This window comes from Candoia aspera, chromosome 1, assembly GCF_035149785.1.
Source record: "Candoia aspera isolate rCanAsp1 chromosome 1, rCanAsp1.hap2, whole genome shotgun sequence".
Lineage (NCBI taxonomy): Eukaryota > Metazoa > Chordata > Lepidosauria > Squamata > Boidae > Candoia > Candoia aspera.
Genome location: NC_086153.1, coordinates 44,766,252 through 44,788,666, shown reverse-complemented (window position 1 = coordinate 44,788,666; position 22,415 = coordinate 44,766,252).

Sequence of the window (22,415 nt, the reverse complement as noted above, 5' to 3'; positions counted from 1 at the left end):
AAAGCGTCCCAAAGTTGCTTTGCAGACTGCATACCTCGCACGTGGACTAGCTGATTGTCCTCAGCTCCCAGGATAATGGTGGCTCTAGCCCGCTCATCCTGTCTCAGCCATTCAGCACTGGGATTTTGGGGGGGTTGCTCACCAATTGGCAGCCAAAGATTCTCTCTGCAAAGATACATCTCCATCTTCAGGGCCCAATTCAAATAGTTGGTCTCTGATAGGTGCTCCAAAGGCATTGCTGAGGGCTGGGAGGTAGCCATGGCTTCCTCCTTCTTTTGCAAGTCACCTCAGCTGGCTTCTTTGTCCTGTAGACTGGCAGTTGCTGAAAAATCTCCAGGCGGCTCCAAAGAAAATCTTCACAGGTCTTTGCTACCTGCCTTTAAATTGTGCATGAGGTGTGGAGCTGATCTCTCTATTCTCTCTGGATTTTACTGGGCTTACTGGGTTTACTGGGCTGCTTACTGGGCCCATAACCTGTTGGCAGATTTCTAGGAAAGCATTTGGCCCAGGAGAGATCAGAAAAGTCACACACCAGGCATTTCTATAAAAATAATTTTATTTACAGAAAACAAACATATTTAAAGGCTTCTGCATTCTTACAGGCTCTCTTACAGGCTTAACTCTCTACATGCCTACACAGAAGGGAAACTGAAACTAAAACAAGTTCAGGCAAGTTCCTCCCTTAGGCAATGCAACCATTAACACGTGAAAAGGGGACAATTAAATTAGGTGATGATGATGGAGGAGGAGGAAGAAGTAGAAGAAGGTTTAATCACTTCCTCCCCCCGGTACATTTCTGATATTTCCTCCCTCCCACACACACATTTTGGATAGGTTTTTCCTTCTTTTTTCTCTTCTTGTTACTGATCTATAAGCTATGATGCTAAATTCTTAGTGAACCCTGCTTTTTCCCCCGCATAAGAAAATGTCCCACTGGCAAGTATGCTTGCTTTGAGGCTAGTTGCAAAATCTACATTTGGTATTCTAACCTGGCATGTAGTACACCCAGTAAGAAAGATTTGGAAAGACTTCTAAAAAGTGACTGCAGACACACAGTGTTTGCTTTGAAAGCCTTTTCCCAGTGTGCGTTATAGATCCTTATATATAAAACAATCTCTCATATGCTCCTGGTCACAGAATTCTGCCTTAATCTAAGCTGTCAGCATGAAACATATTTTCCATATCTTAATTCATAAAGGGAGTTGTAAAACATACCACAGCATAGTTTTGTATAACTGTGGAGGCTGAAACCCATCAGTGCTAAGGAATGCCGGGTATTTACATATCTGGATCACTTTTTAAACATGTCAGAAAATTTATATACTGAATATTAAATCCTTCTGAGGTTTACAATGCACGGAACATTTATTCACTATATATTATCCTCAATTTCTCACAAAATAAATCTGTATTGAAGATGAATGAGCTGACAACTACAAAGTTATTGATACTTTAATGTTACTATAGAAAACTAAAAACTAATAGGTACACCCTCAATTAAGTAAATAATGGAGAAATCTACATATATGGTTCTTTCAATGAACAACTAAGAAAGGAGTTCAATGTTATATTTATTTTTCAAGGTAGACACATATTCCACATTTCAGTACAAAATATCTACACATTCAGTTAAACGAAATAGATGAACCCTAGAAGCCAATGCAGTCTGTGCTATAAAATTAAAGCTGGTCCTGAGTTTGAGAGTTGATTCCTCCAGAGAGTTCCTAAGAAGAATCTCTTTCAGCTCTTAAAAAATGTATTTCCATCACATCTGCTATCAAACCTTCTTTCCTTCCTGGGACATCCAGTAAGAACAAGCAAATATCCCACCTCTAATTAAGAACTTGTACTTATACAATATCCAAGGATAACACACAGTTATAGTAACTGTGCAATAGTAACTTTTGATAGCATAAACTATGAAATCTTCTTAGTCTTGGGCCAATTCCCTCTCTCCTTTGCCCCACCCTTCTTGCAAATGCATTCTCTTTTCTCAAATCTCAAATCTCAAGAGCACTTGCTTGACATAAGTCTCATATAGGTCTTTTCTCACTCTTCTGGGTTCCCTCTCTTTGGGATGCACATCTGATTTGCTTCTCAGCTTCTCTTCCTCTGAGCCTTCTAAATGATGCTATTCCCAGTCCACCTCTTGACAGATGAATCTCCCAGCAATTCAAATTCCATCTTGGCCATGCCTGAAAAGGATGCTCTGGACTTCCTTGCATAGAACCTTGTACCTTCTCTCCATTATCCCTTGCTCATTAGTAGTCTTCCCGCCAGCAAGGGGAAGCAGAAGACTACTAATGAGTACCCTACGAATTTCCAATGCTCTTCTTCTTTCTCTCCCTCTTTCCACACCCAACGTTGGAGACGTAGATTTGTTTCTTAGCTGTCTCTCAGCCCCCTCCCAAAGTAGCTTCCATTCTTTCTTCCCATTTATTGACCTTTAGGGATGGTCAATAAATAACTGCAGGCAGGAAGAGCTTCCTATATAATCTCAAAATCTGTTACCTTCTATCTAACCATTCTGGTTCCTGCTTCCTGTAATTCAGCTCTGTAGCTCAACAACATTACCCTTTCCTGTCTTTCCTATTTGGTTGCCTCAAAACATCTTACAACAGGAAATCGTTATCAGGCTGAAAGGAGCCTATGTCAGTACAAATACAAACATGTAAGGATCCCTTGATAAGAACAGGGATCCCAGTTTAGTTAGGGTCCCTGTCTCTGTGTACAGAGAGCATCCTATGTTTACAAGAGTGCCACCTTAAGATACACATGACTCTTGGACTAGACATAACAGGTGCCTGGATGTGGCTTTTATGTTTTTAAGTTCTGCCTGCAAAAAAAGTAGAATGTGCTACCAATATATTCAGAACATACGTATGTAAAAGTTATATGCATGCAGACTTTTTTACAAATTATGCTGAACTTACTGAAGTGTAGAGGCTGAAGGTGGCAAGGCAGCAGCCAGCACTGGGAAAGCATCCTCCCAATTGCTGTTGGAGATCATGTCTGAATTTCTGGATGCTGAGTTTACTGGATTATTCCTTGTTAACTGCATAGTAATATTCTGATGTTCCACCTGAAGCTTCCAAACTCACTGAAAATACATTCAGTTTTGCACCATTTCTTCCTGGCCTTGGAATTCTTCCCTTCTTCCATGTGCACTTTTGTCCCACCTCTTCATCTCAAGCTGGTGGAAGGGGTAGAGTTTTCATGTATTTTGGATTTTCAAATCAGGAGGGGCAGACTAGATCTTTGATTCATTGGAAGGGCAACCCAGACACTGAACATTCTTGTGAGACAGCAGATAACATTTGCATATCATGTCTCCTTTAATAGTGCCATTTGCAATAATATTAATTCCACAAGTTAATTATGTGCTGTGTGAAGTCTGACTTCATCTTATCCCAAAATATTTCAAAGCGAATATCTGTAGCTCAGGGTTGAACTGTGAAGTCCTTGGTGCTCTCTGAGCCTTGTTGTTTTCTTGCAGATGTTTCATTGCCAGACTAGGCAACTTCTCCAGTGCCTGAAGATGTTGCCTAGTCTGGCAATGAAACGTCTGCAAGAAAACAACAAGGCTCAGAGAGCACCAAGGGCTCCCCAAAATATTCCCCAGGGCCTAAATAATCTAATCCTTTCTGCCAGACACCAGGACCTCATCCATGCATTGAGACTCCTCAGCACCTTCTCCTGGTTAGCCCTGTGTCTGGAACAGATAACATTTCTGAGAACACTACCTTGGCATTCCTGGACTTCAATCTATTATGTAGCCACCTACATTTGGCTTCCAGCACTGGTTGGTTACAATTCCCAATGACACTGGTGCCAACATGGATCAAAATTTCTGCTTGCTCCCCAGCACTATCTAGCAGCTTATCTTGATGGTATAAGACTCTGCATATTTTACACCAGGCAGGCAAATCATTACATAATCTACATGCCCATTACAGACCCATCTGTCTGTGTTTCTAGTTACCAAATCACTCACTTACAAAAGCCCTCCATATCTCAAAAACTATGAGACAATGTGGTTAATCACCAAAGATTGGATCCCTCTTATGGGGACATCCCCCTTATCCTTGAAATTATGTCCTCCTTTCCTAAGATTCTTATTCTCCCTAACAGCAAAGGAGCTTTCAACTTGGAGATGTGATGAAGCAATCATATCACAGAAAATCTAAACTATATAATTCTCTGGCTGTCAAAGCATCTTCTGTTCAGCCAGCTTGGTTTTAGGGAATGGACTTGCTCCCTAAAAGCTCAGAACTCATTGCACTTATTACAATCCCATGACTTGTGCCCAGCAGCAAATAGTGGTACATATGGCACTCTATGAAGTGAATTGGGAAACATTCCTTCCATGCTGACTTTGTACATTCATAATAGTGATTGGTAATGTTATACTCTTCCCTAGGAACTGTGGCACCTGATAGAAAGCTCCTGTATTACACCTTTACAGAGCCTGAAGCCTTGACTTCCTCATCTAGTAGCCAAACTCATTTTGATGCTTAAGTCTCTCAAGATGGGTAGTCAATATGTTCCTCCCCTTAAAATTTTTAGAAGCAAAAGTCCTAGCACTAAGTTTATAAGGAGCTCAATTTGAATTACACCATGATTTATGTCTTTTGGTATTATTTATTTTTACTGTATTTTTTACAGTTTTTATGTACCACCCATTTCATTCAGCTCCAGGTGGTTTACAATTCAACCAAAAATTTTAAGAGGAATCTTTCAAGTTCCTAGGTATATTTCCAGAGTTACTATGTGACTTGAGAATGGACTTTTGAAGGCAGAGGTAAATATCTGGATCACAATTTTTAACTATTGGATAAAATTGAAATTGACACCCATGCATTTAGCTTCCCTTATACTGATAGACTACCAATCTTCTTGGAATCACCTGTTGAAGGCTAGTTTCCAGTTGTGTGGTTTCACTCTCTGAGCAGTTGTATATTAAGCAAAGAATAAAGGATATGGATCACCAATTGGATGTGTCAATTGATTTTAAGTTGTTTTAATTTGGTTAGACTCAATTGTTCTCTGATGGCGTATGTCATCATGTTACAGATACTCAGTAATAAATGTAATGAATATTTGGGATTATGCTACTAATGCTACTAATGCAACCTAAATAATGCCTACTCTGAAGAAAGCCCACTGTGATATCCTTTCAGGTACATGGATACTGCAATCTTAAATTATCTTAAACTCAAGATGCGTTGCAAAAGACTTATTATTTCATGATATCAGGTTGGATTCATCAAAGCTAATAAATATCCATAAAGCAAAGTAGCAGTCAAAGCAGATGTTCTACAATTCTATGCTTATTAGCCCTTAGCATGTTGCATACAATGCAAAAGCAACTACTCATAAGTAAATATGTATCTCTTACAATTGTTTCATAGTTCACTGTTTAGAAGCCCCACTGATTTGAAAACTATTTACCTCCAAGGAAAGATGCTTATGACCTTCAGCCACTAACACATTTGGAATTTCCTTCACCAACTTCATTTATGGAGGCCCTTTTTTACTTACACTGTAAAATAGCTTAGCCTGCTGTACTCCTATTAAAATGAATGATAAATCAAGGAGTCTACCAGTATAAACAGCTTTCCTTTCCATCACAAGAATTATTATATTCAAGATGTCATTAAGAAATGGATGCACTTGAAGAACGAGAGGAGTTATATTAAACAAACCTTTCAGGGAAGATTCTTGTATTAAAACTTTTATCCTGCAAGTCCTAGCATGGTGTACCACAGAGCAAAAATGTTCTTTCTTCCAGGGCAACATTAAAGACAGCCAGGGCTTAAAGTATTAAGTTAATGATTCTGATTTCCCCTTTTTACAACTTCTGTGAACATTTAGAATAAAAAGAATAATCAAGGAGGAGAAGTCCTGGTTATAAAATTGGGTATATCTTGATTGACAGGTTATGCTAGTTTACCTTAGTTGTAATAAATAAAGTTTTCTTCTCTAGGTAGGTCAACTTGACTTGAGACAAGGGGTATCATTTTCTATTCTGTCTCACTAAAATTGTATGGATCAGCCTGTTTGTATCAGCTTTTTGAGAAGGATGGCTGCTTATGCATTTCTGGGAGATGGTCTACAACATCAATAGAGGGCAGGGGTTTGCAAAAATAATTAATATAATTTGCATGTGTTAGGTTATAGCATCTGTGCCCAGTTTGAAATAGTGGCTATAATTTAAATAGAAATATGCTTGCTTTGTTTACATAAGATGGTATGCCATGGTTTGCCAGACCATATATAGAATAACAATCACAATTGGTTGGTTACAAACCACAGTGACTTTGAACACACACAGCACACAAATCCACAAATATGTAAATGCCCACTTTGGCTTAAGGTGCTGTGGGAACCCAGCAATTACTAAGTAGGGACGACACTTGTCAAATGATTTGCTCATTTTGTTGATCTGGGTTTTAAACCAGACTTAGATAAGGCAGTTATTCAAATGGAAAATAATACCTTCAAATAGTAGGGTGAACTTTGTAAAGTAGGACCGATGCTCAACCTCTTCAGAAAGAGCTAAATAAATTTAAATGTAGGGTTTCTATCCCACAGTAAGTTAACCTCTAAAACAGTATGTTATCAGGAACAATCCCTACTTTCCATTTTTCTCCTTAATTTCGTGTTGCCTTGATGGGAGGGGAGAACATATTAAACAGGGAAACTGAAACATCACAGCAGGGGATAGAGGGCTTTATTGCAAATGCAATTCATGTGGGTGGATGTTACACTATGTCCCAGCATGCAGCCAGATAATTCACACCTGCAGATGCTGAGATTTTTTTTTTCTCATTCCTGGCTTGCCTTCATCCAAATGGATATGAGGTGGTCTGAATAATAAAACATAAAAATAAAATATTGTGATCATTAAAACTAAAAGTTAAAGTTGAGTTAACATCCTTGTAGCAATATATACAGTAATTATTAGGAACAGATTAATAAACGCATCAGAACAATATGTAACACAATGTAAGCAGTTAATATGTTTAGTCTGGGGTGAATATGCCAAGCTATATGCCTTGATATGATGGCCAAAACTCCTTAACATTAGCACCAATTTCCTTCGGGTATTTCAGTAAAAATAACTGTAATGTACTTTACCAACAAATGGTACTTGGAGAAAGTCTCGAAATACTACCAGGATATTTTGGATTGTGGACAACGTATTACAGAAGTACCAATATGTACTCGCAGAGAGACCAGAGAGTTTACAACAAATTAGAATCATTAGTCATGGGGACCACCCTCAATTCCACCTAAAAGTAAATGAGGTGTAAAGAGGGAAAATGCTGTAGAGACTTGCTAGCTGCTTGCTAATCGCTTGTCTTACTTTCAGCAGAGAGGAAGATGGGGAGATGGCTTTCAGCCAGAAAGTTGTCTGATGACAATGGAATGTATTTGGGGACTGGGGATTTTGTTTCTCAACATAACCTTTCTTAATAATGAGCTCAGTTCTTTTGTCTTGGTATTAGAGAGTTAACAGTGTTATGCCAAAAAGTAATAAGACAAACAGGTGTTTCTTTAAATTTTAATCATATATCATCTTTTCAGGGAACAGCTTGCCCTGCTGAAGACTGATGGAATGATACCAGTTGAGGCCGGGGCAAAATGATCTCTGCCTAACTCTGGTGAGCATAAGGCACTTCAAAATGCAGTAACTTAATCACACATCTAACAGGAGGAAATACCATGAATATATAAAGATGAGCCAAGATATCAGCTTCCTTTTTAAAAATCCTAGGCATTAGTTTTTATGGATTTTTTTTTTTACTTTTACTGTGTACAATATCATTTCCTTTTTCAAACTTCCAAGAAGAATAAAGAATCAATGTTCTTGCCAGTTTGTATATATTTTAGAGTTCCTGGGCAATACTCTATGACTCAAAAATGTGTGTACAAAACACTTTTGGGCTCCTGAAAGTGTGTGGCATTTCCTGTCATGTCAGTAAGGTGAGAACACAATCAAGTTTCCTGAGTTTATCATGCCAATAAAGAAGGCTTTATAGTTGCAGGATCATGAGCTTTATAGTTGCAGGATCATGAGCACTTGTATAGACAGGTGTTCCAACCCCTGGTACCATCTGTATATGTTAGATTACAAGTCCTATGAACCCCAGCAAGCTGTGTAGGCTTGCTAGAATGATGGGAGCTATAGTCTAGCTCGGTCTGGAAAGCATCAGATTGGGGAAGGGTGCTCTAGACCCACTCACGTAGTCTTCATAGCTCACTTCTAAGTAATAATTCCCAAAGTTTTGGAACCAGTGAGTTATAGGATTGCAGTGTAAATTTTCTTGGGACACTTACTACCTGTCTTGTTACTTCAAGATGGATTTCAGATTTTTTTAAAAAATAAATCTAGTGAAACTTTAAAAAAATCTGAACTTTAAAAAATCCGTAAATAATGTTAAGTATCCATCTTTGCATAAGACCAGAACTGGCCCCAAATGTATTTCCATAATCATGTTACTCTGAAGCATTTTCTCTTTGAAGAGTTCACAGCACATACCTTACATAGAGAAGGTCCCAGTGCAATTTCTTGCAATTAATGAGTCTTAACTTGCTTGTTATAAGTTAGGATGCCTGGTATTCTCAACCTGGTGTTCTACGGCATCCACAGCCAGCTCATGCAACTTTGGATTTTATCTTCATCAGCAAACCCTGACTTCCTGAAACAGCAAATTATGTAACAAAAATAGAAGAAGGCAAGGCATGGTCCCTGTAGTAAGGGATGTGCCCATCTGCATTTAAAGCATATCTCACTGCCTTGTTAGAACTTGTCTAACTGCCAGGAACTTCTCAGCATCATAAATCAATCTTCCTAATGTGGAGTGTGCAATTTTTGCTGGCCCAAGGGCTGCACTTAACTTTTGAGAGGTGTGCTATTTTGGTTGCATTCCAAAAAGTAATGGGTGGGTTCAGGACAAAAATTTCATTTCACTATTTCTATGTAATTGAAATTCAGTGCAGTTAATATATTTACTTACTGTTACGTATTCAATAATTTCATGCAGAGCCTTGATTCAAAACTTTGATTCAAAAATTGATTCAAAGGCGATTTCATTGAATCATGCCTTCAGATTGACTTATGTCCATGTTTTCTGACATCCTTACGTTTAGTTGCTGCTGCATACAGAAATAGTTCTTTGGAATGTGGCAATGGTACCTTACAAACAGGAAATAGTCTTCTGAATGTGACAATTGTGCATTACCAGCTGTGCTTGTAAACATTCACAGCTTGATCTTAATGCAGTATAAAGAACAACATAAAGATGAGATGTTAAATTGATGATAATATTGAAACAACTTGTCTCGTTTTTATGACTGTTGAGCAAATGCAGTGAAAAAAATATGATGGAGAAGGGCTACTAGCTTTGCAAATACTTTGGAACTCACATTTATTGCTGAGAAAATGAAATGCAAGTCATAAATATGCCAAAGAATAGACTCCGGGCTTGACTTACCAAAGATTTGTTTTATGGACAGCCTAAATCTAGTGAGTTTACAAGGATACTCTTTTTCCCAAATATAACTTATTCCAGGAATTACACATTTATGGTTTTTATACTACTGGATGCTAATCTTCTCACAAAGTGCAATTTAGGAGCTGTTTATCCCATAATGGGAAAATACAGACCTAAACTATAGGATTAGTTTTACCACTAAGCTCCTGTTTGCTCTTATTGCTTTGATTCCTTTTAAGCTTTAGAAGAAAGGATTTGTTTTATTGCACTGAGTTGTTCTTAATGTGCATTTTATAGATTTTGTTGGATACTCTGGGCATTTTATTCAAGAGAGAAAAATGGAATAAATGTGTTAATATATGAATAAATATGTAAGGAACCACTGCTTGTATACATTCAGAGTACTCTGGGACCATAGGAGAAGCCACAGTAAAGTTACACATGCCAAGAGATATGTAATTGATGGGAATGATGTTCAGTACACAATTTGCATCATTTGTATGATGTTATGACCCATGTAATATCACTTGCCCCTCTGTAAGAGCCTTTACCCAATTTAGAGACTTAGGAAGACTGTGTTGACTGAGTGATGGTGCGCATGACATAGCTAAGAGCTCTGACTAGGAAAGAAGTGAGAAAGCTCTGAAGATTTAGGGCAGACATGAGCTATCTTCATGTAGCTCCAGGGTCCCTAAATAGGCTTCCTGCTTTTTCGCATTTTTAAAGTAGGAGGCACTGGGCTGGTCATTGCAAGAGAAGAATGACTGGTAATTCAGTGTTAGATGCCTCTTCTAACCCAGAGGCATCTTTCCTGGGTCTGGGAGGCTGGATTGCTGGGTGCCTTAGCTTCAGACTGCTATTGGTGAATGCCTGGTCTATTTATTATAACCCATGAATTGGTATGCATAGCCAAAACCTGACTGGGTTTGCTCTTTGAGATTTATCCAGATGCTTTCAGGTGCCACACACATACAAAGGCGGGGTGTACTTGTGGCAATGATCCTTTGAGAGAATTTGATTCTGATTCTGTATTGGCTATGGACAAGGTTGCACTTCCCCTGAAGGTCAAGTCTGTGATCTGCACTCATATCTACTACCTGATCTACAAGTGGAACCTGCAGACAAGGGATTTTACCCAGTGCCTATTGCAGCTCCTTTCAGAGCAGGAGGAGGTGACTTATGCTCTCATGCCCTCAAAGTTAAATGTGACACAAATTCTGTGATGTCACAGGCATGCATGATAAGAGCAAAAGTGCAACTCCTGGGGACCAAAAGATGGTTTATCTTTTTCCAAGTGGAAAAGGTAAGCTCTCCATCAGCCTGACTTAGTGACAGCTGAATGTTTTGGGAATATAGGCCCTAATAATGAAGTTGATATGTTCAAATGGGTACAAGGTTACCATAAGACAACTGATAAAATAACTTGAGATTCAACTCCAGATTTCTTTTTAAAGAAATTTATGTGATTTAGATTACATGCCCATCTCGAATTATAAACACAATCTTGTGCACTGAGGCACAAGATCATCACTGCTTCTGATTTGTGCAACAGCCAGTTGTTACAGAAGCTCCCTAGACTGATGAAAACATCAGCTATCAATCAAGCAAGTTACTCCAGTGTGGTATTTTTCAAATTCTGAGTCAGGATTTTGGTGGCTTACCCTACTGTTGACAAATGAACTGATGAGCAAAACTTTCCAAAATATTTCCTTCACTTAATTAGTGAAGATCCTTAATTAGTGCATAGTGAATGGGCGGGTGATGGTTGGGCTCTGACAGTGCCGAGAGTGGGAGCTGGTGCACCTGAGGGCCTACCATCACCCTGTGGGTGATTGAGGGTGCACAAGGATGTATGAACGGATGGATGGAGCCCTATTTTGAACCAGGGACTCCAGAGGTCCAGGACTGGGGGCTAACGGATTAGGAGTCTCTGGGGGCTGTAGGGCAGGTCACATCATTGAGGCAGTGACAGGAAGGGGATGCTATGCAGGCCATCTTCGCGGAGACACCTCCAGTATTTGTTACAGGTGGCTTGTTCCGGCCCTCTGCACTCAGACCCAGACCCTGGTCAGCAGATTCATAGGGGCCCTGGTCTCTGACTGCTGCTCCTCAATGCCATGTCAGTTAACAACAAGGCCCACTCATACGTGATTTGATCACTGAGGAGGGGCAAACCTGGCGTGTATTACCAAGACCTGGCTGGGCCCTGAAGGGGGAGTGCCCCTTTCAGAAATATACATGGCCAGGTTTATGGTATGGCACCAGCCGAGACCCCAGGGCAGTGGGGGAGTGGTGGCTGTTGTCATCCGAGAGTCTCTAGAGGCCTCCAGGGGCACTGCTCCACAAGTGGCCGGCTGTGAGACCCTGTTCTTCAAGTTGGGTTTCTGAGAACAGTTGGGAGTGTTGCTACTGTACCAGCCTCCCTGCTGCATAGCAACCTCCCTGCCTGAGCTGCTAGAGGCCATCTCAGGGTTGACAGTGGAGTTCCCCAGGCATATGGTTTTGGGGGACTCCAACCTGCTATCCCTGGGGTGTGCCTTGGAGGTGGCTGGGGAGTTCATAACTACCATGGCAGCCATGGGTCTGGTTCAAATTATTCGGGACCCAACTCGAGATAGTGGCCTCACCCTGGATTTGGTTTTCTTGTCAGAGCAGTGGCAAGCTGATCTGAAGGGAGAGTTACATCTGTCCCCTCTGTCATGGTCAGATCACATCCTGGTAGCCTTGAGATTCTCTTATGCTGCCACCCTCCACAGGGAGGCAGGACCCATTTGATTGGTCTGCCCCTGGCAACTGATGGACCTGGCAGGGTTTCAGAGGAAGCTGGGGGTTATACCTGAGGATATGTTGCATGGTCCAGTGGAGGTCCTGGCTGCTGCTTGGAATAGAGAGGTGGCCAGGGCCTTAGACAGGATCGCGCCTGTGTGACCTCTCTTGCCCCATCGAACCCAACACTCCCCATGGTTTACGGAGGAGTTGAGGGTTCTGAAGAGGGCTAAGAGATGTCTAGAGCACCACTGGAGGAAGACAAAGACCAAATCCAACCAAACATAGGTTAGAGCTACTATTAAGTCCTACCTTGTGGTGATAAGAGCGGTAAAGTGTCAATACTTCTCCACTCTTATTGCGTCGTGGAATGCCACCCCACGGCCCTGTTTAAAATTACTCAATCCCTTTTGGGGAAGGTGGGCCCAGTGACCCACCTACAGGGCCATGCAGGGGAGTTTTATCCTGTACCTGCAGGATAAAATCACTTGGATCCATTCCAAGTTAGACTCCAAGCATGAGGCATGGTCTGTGGAGATACCAAGGGAGCATACTTACCCAGTTATCTGGGAACAATTTGATCCTGTCAGACCCAAGGAAATGGACAGGATCCTTCAGACAGTAAATGTCACCCCCTGTCATCTAGACCATGTCCCTCCTGGCTGGTGAAAGCAGCTCAGGAGGTGACATGTGGTTGGGTTCAAGTGATGGTTAATACATCCTTGGAGGAGGGAGTATTTCCAGCTGCAAAGACCTGGCTTTGCCACTTGGCCTGGGGCAGGGAGGGGAGTAGTCATGCCTGGGGATGGCTAGTGCCTTAAGTCGCTCGTCACACACAAGGACTGAATTAGATCATTTGCCATTTGGATTTTATTCTTACCTTTATTTATTGTTTATTTATATACTGTATTTTTCTATATTGTAATTATATTGTATATTTATGGTTTTATTATTTTATTGTAAACTGCCCAGAGTCCCTCTGGTGGGAGGAGATGGGCAGTGACAAATCTGATAAATAAATAAATTTCCTACTATTCTGGATTCTATTCTTCAACCCAAAATATATTTTTCCCCATAGCTAAAAGTTTGATTTACAGTTTGTTTACTCAATCAAAATGGAAAAGGAAGGGACTGACAGGCTTCACTTATCTTTGCAAAAATCTTCAACCACAAATGGTGCAAGGTGATATTCCCCTCCTTGAGCAGTATAGATAGAATGGCTGATGGTGGGAACATTGCCAGCCCTCCTGTGATAATTCCATTAAGAATTTTTTTGAATATATGAAATTAATGCTTAAATCATCCCAAACTATATTTTGGGAATGAGTGTCAGTATGCTTGGCAGTCACTAATTAAAAGAGGGTGTGGGAAGCTTTGGTCCTGCGGGAAGACTCAAACTCTTTTTCTTAGAAGAGCTTGGGAAAACTCCCTGAGCTTGGAACTGTGGAAGCCTATGCCTAAGACAGCACTGTGAACAACTTGTAATGGCTTATATGGAGAGTTCACAAGGGACAGAATATGACACAAGTTTCACAGTATTACTTCAGCTCTCATGCAGTTGATCGGGGTTTAAAATAAGAAGATGGGCTGTGACAATGATTGGTGGTGACAGGCTCTTAATACACACTGGCTCATGTTACAGTCATTGTTCATTTGACTTTTTGTCTGAACCTCCAATCCTGTGAGGTAGGATAGGCTGCCAGAACTCTTTTATCATCTGCTTCAAAGTATGTATCTTGCAAACTCTCAGTTCAAAAACATGCAAATGTGAGTAGATTAATAGGTACCGCTTCGGCGGGCAGGTAACGGTGTTCCATGTAGTCATGACCACGGAGGAAGTGTCTACAGACAAACGCTGGCTCTTTGGCTTTGAAACGGAGATGAGCACCGCCCCCTAGAGTCAGACACGACTGGACTTAATGTCAAGGGAAACCTTTACCTTTTTAAGTCATAGGAACATCAGACTGAGTTGTTGATTCAGATAAGTTTCACTCTAGGTATGTCTTTCATTTGGAGGAAGGGTCTAGCAAAGGGAAAGAGAAGCCTGGCCCATATCACAGAGATGCTTAGGATACATTACATAGGTATAAGCCCTGCGGTGGTCCATTTATCTGGACTATAGGACTGTGATGTCCTCCATGAATCAGGAAGCCCCCCATTCAAGTATTGCCTGTACCACAAATAAAAGGTAGCCTCACAGAAATGTACAATATGACTTCTTACAATATGGAATGGCATGATTACTTAAAACAAATTCATTCAAGGAATTTGAAACCTATACCAAAACCCTACAGGATGAAGCTGTATACATTGTTGGGAGAGATGTGGTGAGAAGTGGGGTGGGTTGAATTTCAAAGATTGATTCAAAATGAGCAAACAAATCTTTGGCATCAGATCTCTTGTAATCACTATATTTATCCTGTAAACTTCAGTCAGCTTTTTATAGAGCTAGAACAGCATTTCCCTAAGGGCAGGAAAGCAGCAGAGCTGCTGTTCCTTCGCAAATGGCAATATGACCAGCACACATACTAGCCTATAATGGCACATTCCTTCTACAAGTCACATAAATAGAACATATAATAAACAGAAGCCCTGGCAATGAAACTTGTATCTGGCTGTAGACTCTAGATGAGCTTTTACAGTATCACAAGTATCATTCATATTCCCTTTTCTAAAACGGCAATGACCGCATATACTTTTGTGAAGACACTGATGGGTAAATCATGTTACGCGTTTGAGCCAATGCATGTATATCCATAAAGATATATGGAAATGCAATGCTTGTAAGTAAACTCACATTGAGAAGAATATCAGTTTCAATTACGCTAGAGAAGGGAGGAGTACCCGTATCAGTTGGTATTATTATGAAGCCCATTAATTGATTGTTAAAATACAAGCTTCTTGATTATAATACAACTGAGATATAACTGTAAATAAGCCCTCACTATGAGGGCTTATTTACAGTGAGATATCCAATTCTTCTTTTGAATTCACTTAGAAATTATTTGAATACTTTCTTCTCCTCCTCTTCCCAAAAATCAGTGGAACATAGGTAATTTTTCTGAGCCAATGCATAACTCAGAAATAAACATCCCTCCACCAACTTAGTTATTTGTTTACCTACAGTACTCAGTTATAATCTCACTTTTCTATTCTGGCAAATACTCAAGGTAGCTAACATTTTTTTAAAGGTGAAATATAAACACAGAGACTTGGAGCTCAAAACAAATACCACTGGAGTGTTTACTAACAGTTTTTTCATTCTGTCTGGATCTAATTTCAGCATGTTCTCCCTCATCCAATCCATTACTGAACTTGGTCCATTTTCAAAGTATAGTGTCTCAGCTGAGTCTGTAGGGGACAGTGTTGGAAGATGCAAGCTGTTACTTAGTTCATACACGGTAACTTCACTTCCTGCCTTGGTGCAGTGGCTTGGTTGTTACAGCTGCTACTACTGTTTTCCAGGGGTATGCCTTTTCTGGCACCCTACACTAACCTCAGGGTATGAGAGAGATAGGATGACCATCACCAGTGTTACCCTTCTGACAAATTAAGAGGGAAAAATGGGGGGGGGGAATCTAAAGCATCATCTCCTGGCCCTGTAACATTGAGGCATCTGAGTAGCAGAATCAGCCTTTCTTCCAGCCCCTCCTTTGGGAGGTAGACCAAACTCACAAGTGATAAATAAAACCAAACTTAGCTTTAAAAAGGAAATGACAGAAAGTAAAATCCTTTTTTTAGCTTCAAGTAGTTATATGCAAAGCAATCAGTGGCAACAAAGATAAAAATATAGAGCTGTTCAAAGACCATAACTTAAAACAATATCTAATAGAATAATATAAAGGAATATATAAGGTTCTGGGCAGACCACAAGATGATATTGATCTACTACTGATAGAGAAACTATGTTGTAAAGAGATTTCTAATTACATAAAAACACAATTGCTGAGTTTGTGCAGAAAAATAATGCCAAGAGATAATAAAATGTAAATAGCAACGCAGAGAAAAAAAAATTAACATTCTTGATGTTGGATTGTAAGGAGCAATAAAGCTAGGTGGCATCAGCATATTAATACCATCCTGCTCTAAAATTCCAAATTATGCCCTCCTCTCAACCATCCCTGTGGTTTTAAGTAGATGTTGAACAGCAGGGGGGACAAGATAAATCTCTGTGTGACATTACAGGTCAACATTCTAGATGCCAAACAGTATCCCCCAATAATACTTGGCAACAGGAAGGATCGGGAACCAATACAAAACTGTGCTCCCAAGATCCATTTACACCAGCATACAACAATACCGTGGTTTGTAGTGTCAAAGCTGCTGAAGGGTTCAAGAGAACTAACAGAGATGCATTCCCAGTTTCTGGTGTGAGTCATCCATCAAGGGCAGCAAAGCAGCTTTAGTATCACAGCCTAGCCAAAAACCCTGCTGAAATCAGTATTATCAGTATCATTCAGCTGCATCTGGAGCTGTGACATTAGCACAGGTTTGTCACAAACAAGTAATGCCAGACTAACCTTATCTCTTTCTCTGTAAATATAAGTAGCTTACTAGATCAGAGGAATGCAGTAGACATAGTGTACCTGGACATCAATGAAGCCTTTGATGAAGTCTCTCATGATACTCTCCACAATGAATGAGTAAAATATAGTGTAGATGATGTTACAGTTAAATGAACTAACAACTGGCTAAGTGACTACAGACAAAAAGTGTTCATTAATGGCTTTGCTTCAGTTTGGAAGGAAGCATCAAGTGGAGCATTGGCCCCTGTGCTACTCAACATTTTCATCAGTGACTTGGATGAGGAAATTGAGAGGATGCTGAAGGTGACAGAAGGCCGTAAGTGATGGCTAATACTTTAGAGGAGAGAGAGATCCATAAAGATCAGGTGGGCTTGAGCAGTGGTGTGAAATGAATAGGATGGAATTTAACAAGGTACATTTCCACATCTGGATAGGAAAAATTAGAGGCACAAGTATTGTATGGGGGACACCTGGCTTGGCAGTTGTACATGTGAAAAGGACCTTAGTGTCCTTGTTGACCACGGGTTAAACATGAACCAGCAGTGTGACACAGCTGCTAAAAATGCTATCTTGCATTAAGGAAGCATTAACAGTATAGTAACAAATCATAAGAAATAATTGTTTCACTTGACTCTGCCCTATTCAGAACCCTCCTCAAAAACTATATCCACCTCTAAGTACCACAGTTTGGAATGGACTATGACAAACTGGAGTGAGTTCAAAGGAGGGCTTCTAAGATAGATACTGAGGGTTCTGGAAATCAAGCCTTATGAAGAATGGTTCATGGACCTGGGTACGTGTAGCTTACAGAAGAGATGACTGAGGCAATACTGTATAAGATAGCGGACTTCAGATATCTGAAGTGTTGTCACATAAAAGAGGGAGTAGACTTATTCTCTGTTGTCTCAGAGGACAGTACGAGAAATGGTAAGTTAAAACTACAAGGAAATAGGTTTAGGCTAGCTATCAGGAGAACTTCATGACTGTATGAGCTGTCAGTTAGTGGAACAGGCTGCCACATGAAGTGGTGAATTCTCCACTGTTGGAGGTCTTTAGTGAGAAACTGGGTAGCCATTGGAAAAATGGATCCTAGCAGGGGGTTGGATTAGGTGACCCAGTCCTATGATTCTTTGACCATTCCCTTTTCAATCATTTTTCTCACAAGTGGAGTATTTGACATTGGCCTATAATTGTGTAGGTCTCCCTGGCCAAAGGAATATTTCTTTAGTGAAGATTTTAGTATTCAGTAGTTCATACCATCTCTTAGGTAAAGGGGGATATCTCTCACAAGGATACATTGGCCACTTTATGTACAGTGGCACCATTCCCATCCTGGCAGATTTAATGATCTAGGAGGGGAGACAATCAAGTAATCAGGTGGCGATCCTCATTTCACCACATATTCTGCCACATCTTCAAGAACTACAAGGTGAAAGATAATCCAAAATACCAGGAAAAGCAGTTGATTTAACCAACTGATCAGCAAGGAAGCATGCAAATTACTCACAACAAGCAAAGTGTATTTGAGCTGCTCTGTTTCAACATCTTGATGGATTCGTTGCACAGTACAGAAAGGCAAAACTGGTCCTTTTGGTTCAGAGACGATGGAGGCATTGCTGTCTCCACTACAGTGGAGTAAGATGTTAAATGAGAATTCAGGTAGGCTCATTCCATACTCAATCTGATTCACCCAAGAGTTCATCGCTTGTCCTCCAGATACTGTCTCATCCATTTCATTATTCAGCTGTTGCTAAAAAAAGAGGCTGATTTGACTCTGCAACAAGAAGGATAGCATTTATGAGTGATATTCTCAAGCAGCCATCTCCATATTCCATAGAGAAGCCAGGGCATTGATAATATCACTGATGTTGTGGAAAATTCCCCATTCAGTCCTATCATGCACCTGGGTCAAGCCCTGTAGAAGCCTGAATGAGAGTCTGCTGTCTTAAGTTTCAGCTGAAACAAATATTTGGGGTGAGTCCCTGACTCAGTTTATTCTGGTGGATAATTACACCACTTCTTGGAAAGAGCAAATAACTTTTTATCTGGCTTAACTGCAGACCCAATCCATGCCCCATCTATGCTGGATCTAAAAAAGGCAATGGCTGAAGATAAGCAGAGAGTGCTGTATTTAGATTTACAACATAACAGATCTAAAGCTTTATATCGCTGCTATAGAGACCCTGGTGGCACCCTTTATGCCAACCCTACATATATTTACAATATCTTTTCTGCCCCACACAGAAGGGTATTTACACTGGTGAGATTTGACATCTTACACTCAAAGGTGATGGAGGGCAGGTTCAATAAGATCCTTTTTCCAGAATGACTATGAGCACATACATGTTGAAATAGTTGCAATGTTCTGTTGACTGTGTTGGAGGTCCTGGCAAATCGGCATGCCTCATTAGCACGTAGATGAGTTCATCACAGGATGCAACTCTCCATGCTTCTCAAGGAAACTGCTTGTTGTCCCTCCCACTTCCTCCTCCTTCCTCCTTCTACTGTCTGAGGAGGCAGCATGCTTTTGCAGCTCCTTCCTTCTTGGCCACATGCATGGGCCTAGGGAAGGATTTTTTCCCCCCTATCTGCATGCAGCTCTTAGCAGCAATGAGGGCTAAGAGTTCAGTTCAGTTTAGAGAACAGAAGAAAGAAAGAAACATCATTCTTCTATTAAGATGGATGTAACTGCACTGAATAAATCATTAAGACTCTTTTTACTGACTTTGAACCTACTTTGTCTAAGTATGCGATTCTTTAAGCTTGGGAGGGCTAAATGTGTAAGATCAATAACCTGTATTTCTCTAACATGCTCACTGAAGCTATTTTAGATAATATTCTTTTTCTGTGCATGGCTTCTCTGCTGCATTAAGCTCTGCTCCATTCAGTGGTCCTAGCTGTCCACTAATAGCTTCAGACTGCTCCTCTCTATAATGCTTGGCACACAGAGCTAATTTCTCCTGTTATTAACAGATGCTTGGATTTTTTACTAAGAGAATAGTCTACTGTAATACCTACAAAAGTTGCAGAGTTTCTGTGTTAATCTCCAGTCTATGACCATACAATTAAAAAATAAATAAATGAGTTCTCAGCCCCTGCAGATGTTTACTGTATATTAAACTGTCAGTCTAAAACCAAACAGGGAGTGATTGGTCAATGGCAGCAAAGTTACACATGCATCTTTCTTTTTTGGATCACAGCTCTATCCTAACATAATCTCAAATGCAATGTGTGCCCTGCTGTATGTGTGGAACCAGAAGTGTTGGGACAATTCCATAGTTACTAATGATGTCATGAAATTCTGAGGTGCTCCTAAGTGGACTAGCTTGGTGTGAAGCTTGGTGAATCCCATGACAAATTGCCTAGGGTATTCCGATGCCATGTCTAAGATCACCCTAGTTAGTTCAGGAAGGGAGACTTTTTGGCAGCAGTTTGGATCATACACTAATGTTATCTCAGGCCTGTCCTAGTCACCAAAATGCAGCAGTGTGAACTAAAATTTGGCAGAATGTTGGATGGAGCATCTGGTCAGCAACTCCTACAAGCCATGGATCTTCAAGCAACCCTCCAATCCTAGTCCACTATACCATGGGGTAGTCTATTGGATAGAGCTGGGAAAAAGAAATTCCCTTTTCTTGTGTCACTCAGATCTCCATATTATACTCCAGGTCAGCAAATAACAGATACAGTATCTTACCAGGAACTGGCACGACTTTTAGGTTGGAGAGGCCATCATCGCTGCCATCTTGAATTCCTCTGTTAGGTTGTGACATGAAAGGAAAAGAGGTCAACTCTTGTTCCCTTCCCCTATTTCTCCCTCTGCTGGTTGCTATTTCAATGTTGACTCCCAAATTTATGCATGCACATCATAATGACATGTTTTATTTAATGTAATATCCAGATTGAAAATGAATGCTAACAAAAACTTACTGGCTATTTTGACGTTTTTATATGTGTGCTGTTGGTCCTAATTAAGTTATCCTGTCCATGGCGTAGCTAATTAATTAATTAAAACAATCCAACACAGATACAAAAATTAACAGGGTGGGCATGGAACAACATACAGTAATATACTGAAAATGAAGGAATGGGTCTGCTAAGCTTTACTAAACCTTTCATTCCAAATCCACTTAGTATTTCATAAAACTTCAATAATTTCAGATGCCTATTTTTTTAATTATCTGGGTTGGTAATTATTTTATGTCATTTTTGGATTAGATATTTTTTAGACATTAAATTAGTTTTACACATTCTTTTCATGCATGCACAACTTGATGCCTCAGGGTAATATGTGACCCCTGAAAACTTCAGGAATAGCCACCTATGGCTGTATTGACATTTTTGTACAAAGAAAGGGAATTCTGTGAGTTGTAGGCCCAACAGATCTGGACAGTGCCATATCAGGGAAGACTAATGTAGAATCTTGCTGATTCTTTTTTATCCACATAATGACAACTGGATAGGAACATAGAGAAAATACAGAAGACTTCAAACATGAATAAAGAATTTTTAAAAATCTTTTCAAAGAAGAGAAGAGAAATGATTAAATTGGATAGCTCTTAACATTGTTTTTTTCTACCACCCACACCTCAAAATCTGGACTTTTTTTTTTTTTTTAAGTGTGCTTGTCACAGACTTTGGATTGTTCTGGCCATTAAAATTAAAGTGGTTCCAGAGGAATGCATTTTCATAAACCTAGGTAAGATCATGCACAATGGTTTAATTTCAGTTTATCAGATCTAAATTAAAAGATGCATTTTCCTAGTTCTCTGGAGATAGCAAGAATGCAAACATCTGTCTACTTAGTGCTGGGAAAATGCCATATCAATAAAAGGAGATTAAGCTAGGATTTGCCTTTTTAAATGTTTTGAGGATGAGGCAAACCATTTTCAGCTATAGCCCTAAATCAAGTAAAATAATTCATTATCCATAATCTCTCCAACCCTACAGAATGCAATGAAAAGCTATGTATGATTACCCACATTATCTTGAGATTATCTTGTAGCATTTACTAGAAAAATTATATCCCTGTTCATGAATCTTTTCAGATGTTTGCAAGAGCACCTAGGAGGAGCTCATTAATTATTATTATTTTTATTTTGTACATTTATATCCAGACTTTCTTTCATTATGGAACTAATCCCATGCAAGAAAGGACATGGAAAATGTAAGACTATTGCTTCTCTTTGACATCTCAGTGGCTTTCAGTAGCATTGTCAACTGGCAGGGTCCAAGAAGAGAGCCTTCCCTGCCATAGCCCCCGCCCTGTGGAATACATTGCCCCCAGAGGTGAGGCATGCCCCCACTCTCTCGGGTTTCCGAAAGGGAGTGAAGATCTGGCTATGCCACCTCGCTTGGGGCGAGGGGGGGGTAATCAATTGTGGGAGTGGTTAGCCCCTTGAAGAGGCCCCAAGGAATTATATGTATTTAAATTAAGATCTTTTGATTTGCCATCTTGGATTTTATATTTATATTTTTATGAAGAATTCTGTTTTTATTGTATTTTAATCTGTAGTTATTTTAATTTTGTTGTAAACCGCCCAGAGTCATTCTTTAGTGAGATGGGCAGTGACAAAATATGAAATATAAATAAATAAATAGACAGACAGACAGATAATGGAAT